Source organism: Nicotiana sylvestris, chromosome 6, assembly GCF_000393655.2.
Source record: "Nicotiana sylvestris chromosome 6, ASM39365v2, whole genome shotgun sequence".
Lineage (NCBI taxonomy): Eukaryota > Viridiplantae > Streptophyta > Magnoliopsida > Solanales > Solanaceae > Nicotiana > Nicotiana sylvestris.
In genome coordinates, this window is record NC_091062.1 from 208,082,052 (window position 1) to 208,091,981 (window position 9,930).

The following is a 9,930-nucleotide window of genomic DNA, read 5'->3' on the forward strand; positions in this document are numbered from 1 at the left end:
GGTTTTTCATTCTAAAAATATTTTCTATAGGTAAAACTATCGTGAACAATCTGAACTAATCTTAGATCTTGCTACCAATTAGTAAATAAAGTTGACACTACAAAAAAAAGGCTTAATTTGTGGGCGTTATTTTATTAATTTTTGGCCTTTTTCAACCCTTACAAATTGAATTGCGGTGGTTTTGAAAATTGCTACAGTTACGTTCACCACAAGCATATTTGCGACAGTTTTTTAAAACCTCCAAGACAACCGTCACAAAATAACTTTTTAATTTGTGATGGCTTTAAAGTCAATTTGCGACAATTTAAAACCTCAACAATATGATCTCAATATTTTAAAAAAATAAATTTGTGGGGGTATAAAATCGCCACAAATATCCTTATAAATTAAAACGGCTAAATGAGTAATTCGACCTGAGATCTGTCTGTTTCTGCAAATAAATTCTTAGATAAGGAAATGCTAAATAAGTCAATGCTACAAATATATAAACCAGGACTGAATATCCACCCAAGCCATAGGTCAATACTAACGTCTCTCGCTCTCTCTTTCTTTGTCTTTTTCGCTTAATGTCACGATCCCGATTTCCCACTCTCGAGAGTCGTGATGGCGCCTACTCGTGGAAGCTAGGCAAGTAGCGTATTGTAGAATTTCCAACTCATTTATTAGCCCTTTTTAACAATTTAAACTAACATGTGATCAACCGTGAAAATTTAACGATAATTAAAAACAAGCGGAAGACTTAATCTGATAAATTAACCATAACCAGTACGACAATGCCAACATACGTCTCTACCCGAAATCCGGTGTCACAATATCACGGACTGTCTACGAATACTACATACAAGTGTCTGAAAGGAAAAGTACAATCTGTCTCGGAAGTAAATGGAAACAGAATACATAAAAGATAGAAGAGAACACCGGGCCTGCGGACGCCTGCAGGACTACCTGGGTATCTCTAGCTGGACTGAAGGCAGTCATCCAAATGCTACGGTCCGAACGCTGCCGCTCCGGGATCTGCACATAGTGCAGAGTGTAGTATCAGCACAACCAACCCCATATGCTGGTAAGTGCATGGCCTAACCCCGACGAAGTAGCTACGAGGATAGGGCCAGACTACCAAATAAACCTGTGCAGTTATATAATATGCAACAGAAAATAAAACAGGAATAAACAAGTAAATATGGGAGGGGGTACATGCTGCGGGGGAATATCAATACTAACAATAATTTAAGAGAAAGGCATAAGGAACAATTTAGAATCTACAACAAAGCAATGAAGAACTCACAACCAATCTATAAACAATTCGTATTTTCTATTGTTTTGGCGCGGAACCCGATCCAAAATATAATAATACTGTTACGGCGTGCAACCCGATCCATATCATTTATTACTGTTGCGGCGTGCAACCCGATCCATATCATTTATTACTGTTGCGACGTGCAACCCGATCTATATCATTTATCACTGTTGCGGCGTGCAACCCGATCCAATTATATTATTGATGCGACGTGCAACCCGATCTATATCATTTATCACTGTTGCTGCGTGCAACTCGATCCAATTATATTATTGTTGCGGCGTGCAACCCGATCCACATATACAGTTCTATACCAATTCACAAATAGAGTCCCGTCAAGGGATCAATAAAGAAACAACGCTATCCTGGCAAGGGAATCGAGACAGTACAAGTATATACATCCCGCAAGGGAGAAACAACTATAACCAAACTTGTTCCAACATCTAACTACCTCAACTAATACTAATACTCAATCATAAATAATTTCCACGAGAATAATCATAATCCTTGCTCAATACAGAGAATCACCAACTTAGACATTTGTATTACTCATTAAGAACACAACAATTTCAATTTAAGACTCACGGTCATGCTCGACACCGACGTATAGATACTCATCACCATGCTTATACGTCGTACTCAACAGGTAACACGTAGCAAATAGGACACAACTCTTAATCCCTCAAGCTAAGGTTAGACCAAACACTTACCTCAAACTTCCACGGCCAACTCAAGCCTCAAACACCACCTTTCCTTTTGAATTTGGCTCGAAATCAAATGTATCTAGACATAATCGACTTAATATCATCAATAAAGGCTAAACAATCTAATTCCAATGCTTAATTATAGATTTCTTATCATTCTTCTCAAAAAGCCAAAAATTGACCCAGGGCCGGCTTGGCCAAAATACGAGGTTTGGACCAAAACCCGATCGCCCATTCACCCACGAGCCCGAAATATATAATTAGTTCCAAAATTCGACCCCAAACCAAGGTCTAAATCCCAAATATACAAAAGGCACTTACTCTACCCAAACCCCTAATTTTCTACCCTTAAGAACATGATTTAAGCCTAGAAATCTAATGGGCGTTAATGGAAATTGAAGAAAATGAGCCTAAGATTACATACCTATGGATTTGTGATGAAATTCTCTTTCAAAAATCGCCCAATTTGGAGTTTGGAAGAAGAAGTTATGAAATTTTGGTTAAGTCCTGTTTTGCTTCAGTTTTAAAATCACTGGATAGGCATTCATCGCGTTCGCGATAGGCCTGTCCCGTTTGCGATGAGTTAGGCCTAGGTGACCTTCGCGTTCGTTACCTTAGGCTCGCGTTCGCGGAGCTTTGACCCCTCGAGCCTTCGCGTTCGTAGGCCAGTGGCCGCGTTCGCATAGAACAAGTAAGAACCCCCCCCCAGGCCAATTGCCTTACGCGTTCGCGAGTGCCTGGACGCGTTCACGAAGGGTACTCCCCCCTCAGCTTAGCGTTCGCGTCTCAGGCTTCGCATTCGCGAAGAAGAAAACTGGCACCTGAAAAATTTGCCTTACGCGTTCGCGAGTGGGACCACGCGAACGCGAAGAACAAAACCCTTGTGCACTGAACAGCAAAAACCTACAACTTTCATAAGTTCAAAAACCTCCCGAGACCTATCCGAAACTCACCCGAGCTCTCGGGGCTCCAAACCAAATATGCGTACTAACTCAAAAACATCATATGAACTTATCCGTGCGATCAAATCACTAAAATAACCTCTTAAACAACGAATTAGCATAGAAATCTAAGAAAAATCTCAACACTTTCAAAGTATGAATTTTCACAACTACGGGTCTGAATCACCTCAAACGACTTCCGTTTCTTACCAAATTTTACAGACTCATCTTATTTCTCATATAAGACCTGTACCGGGCTCCGAAACCAGAATACGGGCCCAATACCATCAAATTCTAAATACATTTCATTTCTAAAACTCATAGAAATTTCTAGAAAACAATTTTCTTTAATAATTCATTTCTCGGGCTTGGGACCTCGGAATTTGATTCCGAGCATATGCCCATGTCCCATATTTTTCCACATATCCTCCAGGACCATTAAATCACGGTCCAGGTTAGTTTACCCAAAATATTGACCGAAGTCAACTTAAATTCATTGTAAAGTCAAAATTCATCATTTTCACAGATTTTTACAAAAATGGTTTTTCGGCTACGTGCCCGGACTGTGCACTCAAATCAAGGTGATGACGAAAGAGGTTTTTAAGGCCTCGGAACGCGGAATTCATTTTAAAAACAAGTGAGGAAAAGTTCATCACATTTTCCACCTCTAAAACAAACGTTCGTCCTCGAATGGACATAAAAAGAAAGTGCCTGAGTCGGGGAAAAGATGAGGATAACGGCTCCGCATATCGGACTTGGACTCCCAGGTCGATGCCTCAGCAGGCTAACCTCTCCACTGAACACGAATAGAAGGAAAACTCTTCGATCTCAACTGACGAACCTGCCGGTCTAGAATAGTTACCGACTCATCCTTATAAGACAAGTCCTTGTCCAATTGGACAGTGCTGAAATCTAACACGTAGGATGGATAGCCGTGATATTTCCGAAGCATGGACACATGAAACACTAGATGCACGGCTGATAAGCTTGGCGGCAATGCAAGTCTGTAAGCCACATCTCCCACTCGATCAAGAATCTCAAACGGGCCAATGAACCTAGGGCTAAGCTTGCCCTTCTCCCCAAATCTCATCACGCCCTTCATAGGCGACACTCGAAGCAATACCCACTCACCGACCATGAAAGCCAAATCTCGAACCTTGCGGTCGGCATAGCTCGTTTGCTTGGACTGAGCTGTACGAAGCCTATCCTGAATAATCCTGACCTTGTCCAAGGCATCCTGAACCAGATCCGTACCCAACAACCGAGCCTCTCCTGGTTCAAACCATCCAACCGGAGACTGACACTTCCTACCATATAAGCCTCATAAGAAGCAATCTAAATACTCGATTGGTAGCTGTTGTTGTAGGCAAACTCTGCTAAAGGCAAAAACTGATCCCACGAGCCTTCAAGGTCAATGACACAAGCTCGGAGCATATCCTCCAAAATCTGAATAGTCCGCTCGGACTGCCCGTCCGTCTGAGGTTGAAATGTTGTGCTCACCTCAACCCGTGTGCCCAACTCTCGCTGAACTGCTATCCAGAAATGTGAGGTAAACTGCATACCTCGGTCCGAAATAATAGACACGGGCACACCGTGAAGACGAACAATCTCCCGGATATAGATCTCATCTAACCTCTCAAAAGAATAAGAGACTGCTAGAGGGATGAAATGCGCTGACTTGGTCAGCCTATAACAATAACTCACACTGCATCGAACTTCCTCTGAGTCCATGGGAGTCCAACAACGAAGTCCATAGTGATCCATTCCCACTTCCACTCAGGAATCTCGATCTTCTGGAACAAACCACCAGGCCTTAGATGCTCATACTTAATCTGCTGACAATTCAAACACCGAGCCGCATATGCAATGATATCCATCTTCATTCTCCACCACCAATAATGCTGCCGCAAATCTTGATACATCTTCGCGGTGCCCGGATGAATAGAGTATCGGCAGCTATAGGCTTCCTCTAAAATCAACTCTCGAAGTCCATCCACATTATGCACACAAACTCGACCCTGCAATCTCAAAACTCCATCATCACCTAAGGTAACCTGCTTGACACCTCCGTGCTGCACCGCATCTCTAAGGACACACAAATAGGGATCATCATACTGCCGATCTCGGATACGCTCTAATAAAGAAGAACGAGTGACCGTGCAAGCTAACACATGACTGGGATTAGAAACATCCAACCTCATGAACTGATTGGCTAAAGCTTGAACATCCAAAGCAAGCGGCCTCTCACCGACCGGAATATAAGCAAGACTGCCCATACTGGCTAACTTCCTACTCAAAGCATCGGCCACCACATTGGCCTTTCCTGAATGATATAAGATGGTGATATCATAGTCCTTTAATAGCTCCAACTACCTTCTCTACCTCAAATTCAACTCCATTTGCTTGAACAAATACTACAAACTATTGTGATCCGTGAACACCTCACATGCCACGCCATACAGATAATGCCTCCAAATCTTCAACGCATGAACAGTGACTGCCAACTCCAAATCATGAATAGGATAGCTCTTCTGATGAATCTTCAACTGTCGCGAAGCATAGGCAATGACCTTGCCATCCTGCATCAACACCGCACAAATACCAATACGAGATACATCATAATAAACTGTATATAGCCCTGAACCTGTAGGCAAAACCAACACCGGAGCTGTAGTCAAAGCTGTCTTGAGCTTCTGAAAGCTTGCCTCACACTAATCCAACCCCCTGAACTAGGCACCCTTCTGGGTCAACCTGATCATCGGGGCTGCGATAGATGAAAACCCCTCCACAAACCGACGATAGTAGCCTGCCAGTCCCAAGAAACTCCAGATCTCTGTAGCTGATGCTGGTCTAGGCCGATTCTTGACTGCCTCAATCTTCTTCAGATCAACCTAAATACCCTCTGCTGATACAACATGACCCAGGAATGCAACTGAACTCAACCAGAACTCATATTTCGAAAACTTAGCATACAACTGACTATCCCTCAGAGTCTGAAGAACCACTCGAAGATGCTGCTCGTGCTCTTCCCGGCTGAGGGAATAAATCAAAATATCATCAATGAATACTATCACGAACGAATCCAAGTAAGGCCTGAACACTCGGTTCATCAAATCCATAAAAGCTGCTGGGGCATTTGTCAACTCGAATGACATCACCAAGAACTCATAATGCCCGTAACCAGTGCGGAAAGCTATTTTAGGGACATCAGATAACCTAATCCTCAACTGATGGTAGCCAGATCTCAAGTCAATCTTCGAAAATACCTTGGCACCCTGAAGCTGATCAAACAAATCATCAATCCTCCGCAACAGATACTTATTCTTGATTGTAACCTTGTTCAACTGCCGGTAATCAATACACATTCTCATTGATCCATCCTTCTTCTTAACAAACAACACCGACGCACCCCAAGGCGAAACACTGGGTCTAATGAAACACTTCTCAAGCAAGTCTTGCAACTGCTCCTTCAACTCTTTCAACTCAAGCGGAGCCATACGATACGACAAGATAGAAATGGGCTGAGTGCCCGGAGCTAAATCAATGCAGAAGTCAATATCCTTGTCCGATGGCATACCCGACAGGTCTAAAGGAAATACCTTAGGGAACTCACGAACAACAAGCACAGAATCAATAGAAGGAACCTCGGCACTAGAATAACGAACATATGCCAAATAGGCCAAACACCCCTTCTCGACCATACGCCGAGCCTTTGTTATACCCTATTTTAACCAGGTCAAATTAGAGTATAACATATTGGTGATTCCTGAATTAATTATTAATTAAAGAGTCGTCACATAATCCTTTTAAAGGTGAATTAGGACACTTATTTTAAACAAGATAATGTAAAGTTAAATTCCATTGAAGTTTACTAAATATGAGAGATTCTAAGGTAATGGTTCAAATTAACTTAACGGAAGGTGTGAGGCGCCCCTCAAGATCCGCATGAGACGCGGTTACCTTCAGACTTAGTGTAATTTAACTAAAGCTTTGTAAGACTATTAGACTACAAGAGTTAAAATATTTCACAAAATATTATATGTCATTTGAAAACTCAAATTTGATTTTAGGATATTAACTCCAAAAGGACACTGGACGAAAATGCCCAAAGGCTTTAATTAAAAATCGTAAAGGCTTGAAGTTAAGAATAGTTAAGAAAGCAAATGTATTTTTTATTTGTTTAAAAGCTCTAATAGATGAACAAAGCATGACATTGATTTACAAGATAGTTAGCTTGAGTATTATAAAAAGAATACTTAGTAAGGAAAAAATTCTAATTGGACTAAAACTAGGATCAGCCCATATTGACTTAACCATTATTCAGTTAAACTAATTTCATAAGCACTACTTAGGCAGATAGGTATTGCTGGGATAACTAATTCAATTTTAACTGTATTGGTTACCCTTACACATTCATGCAAGAATTAATTAAGAGTGATAGTAAACAAAATATATAAAAAGCAGTTAATAAAATGCCGAATAACAATGATAATCCATCCCCTTTCTAGGGATGACCAAATTTAACTTTGGCATTTTTCTTGTGTCTATCCCACACGAATTATCAGGTCTACGAAAGAGAAATATGGTAGAGGAAATGCAGCAGTGGCAACTTCATGGCGACAACGAGTCTCGCATTGAGACTCAAAAAGTTGCTCCAAAGTGTACCTTTTTAGAGGCAATGGACTAAAACTTTGAGATTTCAGATCTACTCCCTCCACGTAACAAGATTGAAACATTGTTTTAGCGAACTAAATAGAGACAGAGATTAAAGAAGAGAATTACTTGGTGACTCGATTTTGCCAAGTTCTAACTATTTTTTGAGGATTCCCAGATGATCTTTCGGCTGGAGAGTTGGGGAGTATTTATAGGAGAAAACTAGGGTTTTGGAAGCGGGAATTGAAAGATCCGCTTGAAATTCAAAATTGCTCGTTCAAGATCCGTCAAAATTGTGACAGAAAGAAGATCAACAAAATCGTTCTCTTGCTTCAGAAAAATAGCGATTTGGTCAACTTTGATACCAAAGTTTTCGGCTTTTCACTGAATATGCAAGAGAGAAAATGAAGACTTTGGCGAAAATGGTGAAACCATTCTGATTTCATGGTGAAAGCGAGTTGAAATTTTGTCCAAGAGAGGAAAGGGGTTGGCGGCTGCATAGAGAGATTGAGATTTTAAAACTCTAGCAAGTCTGAATACTATTAGGTCTAAATCTTAAGAAAGGAGGATCATTGGGTCATTCTAATTTTAATCCTACGGCAAAAATGAGAGCTTCTGGAGGATTCATTTAGATGGGCTAGGCAGATTGGGCTTCAGTTAGGCTTAAATGAAAATCTGATAAATTATATTTGGGCTCATTAGTCTTCAAAAGGAATTTTACTACATGGGCTAATCATTTTGGCAGACTTTGGGCTCATCTATAAAAATGGGTTATCCTTTGAGCCTAATTTGATGGCATTTTCTTTCTTCTTATTAATTTCTTTGAGCTTCCTTTGTCTTGATAATTTGGACATAATACAATAATATGATAGACATATAGATTATTCAAAATATGTAATTAGTTTATATAATTAAAATATAATATTTTTAGTATTAATGACAATATTAATAATAATAATTATGGTACTAATAGTAACTACCACTACTACTAATACTACTAATACTACTACTACTACTAATAATAATAATAATAATAATTAGTAATAATATTGTTAATAGTGATATTAATCCTAAAAATAATATAATTATAATAAGGGTAATAACCATAAAATAAATAATAATACACTATTAGAGCATTAATGACCAGGAAGCGCAAGGAAATTAAGTAGAAAAAAGTGGGACAAAATTGGATGTCAACAGCTGCCCCTCTTTGACCGGAAATGATAAAAGAGTTTTCGGGCAAAGAAATTGACATAGCAACTAATTTTGTCCCGACTGAACTGGTGTGGATATGAATGAGTAAAGGTGGATTTGATGGGAAATTTAGGAATGTCGTAGCCGAGCCCCGATTTTTGACGTGTCTATATATCTCGGGCTTTAAGATTTGGCCATATGTAGTTCGAGTGAATAAGATTTATGGTGAGACTAGGTTGAAACAATTTGCTACTCAAAGATGGACACGGTAAAATTTGCGTGAATTTTGAATTGCCTACATAACCACGAGAATGCGGGAATGTAGTTGGGAGTAGATCGTTGACCTCTTGCTAACGAGTTTAACTCTACCTTCAGCAATTCCCCCAGTTCACTGCTTAGATTATGATCCACGATTTGATTGAGCTTTAATTTTGTCTCCATATGAAATGCCACAAGCTAAAGATAAATATTAGCGATAAAGAGATATATGTAAATATATCGGGTTGAAAGAATTTACTCTCATAACCTATGCTTGAAAAGATAAATTCACATCCACGTCCACGTTCAGTATTTAATGAAGAATTAAATAACGTCCACATCGCATGCATTTGAAAGCAAGATAAATCCACGATCATATCCACATCCACGTCCACATCCAAATTAAAAGAAGCGAAATGCTTAAAATCGTTGGTTGAGAAGATAAATCCACTCCCACGATTAGAATTTGAAAAGGTGTTGAATAATGTCCATATTAAAAGGAGTTTAATCCACGATCCACGTCTATGTCCGTTTTCATGTCCACAAAATGCCACAAGATAGAAAAATATTAGCAATAAAATATATAAATAATTTGGATTTGTGAGAATTTACGCTCGTAAACCTTGGTTGGGAAGAAAAATCCACGTCCAAATCCACAATTAGAATTTGAAAAGAAAATAAATAAAAAATTAAATAGCATCTACGCTAAAACGTTTAAAGCAAGATAAATTCACGATCCACGTCTACGTTCACATCCACGTCCACAATCACGTTCGACATCTAAATCTATGTTCACGAAGAGGAGTTGAGTTTGAGTTGAATTTGCATTTGCGTACAAATCAATATTGAACCTGTCTCATCAAAGAAAAATCGTGAGTATAAA

General features: G+C 39.6%; 1 long non-coding RNA gene across 2 annotated transcripts; it reads right to left on the reverse strand.

Annotated features, from left to right (window-relative positions):
* Window positions 1–709: 709 nt before the first annotated feature.
* On the reverse strand, window positions 710–8,127 carry LOC138870142 (uncharacterized). Of its 2 annotated transcripts, none has more exons than XR_011400378.1 (2): window positions 7,725–8,127; window positions 710–1,014 (listed from the first exon to the last, which is right to left on the reverse strand). It is a non-coding gene; the product is annotated as an uncharacterized lncRNA (long non-coding RNA). The 2 variants fall into 2 exon arrangements; XR_011400377.1 differs by having other exon boundaries at window positions 7,608–8,127.
* Between the last annotated feature and the right edge of the window lie 1,803 nt (window positions 8,128–9,930).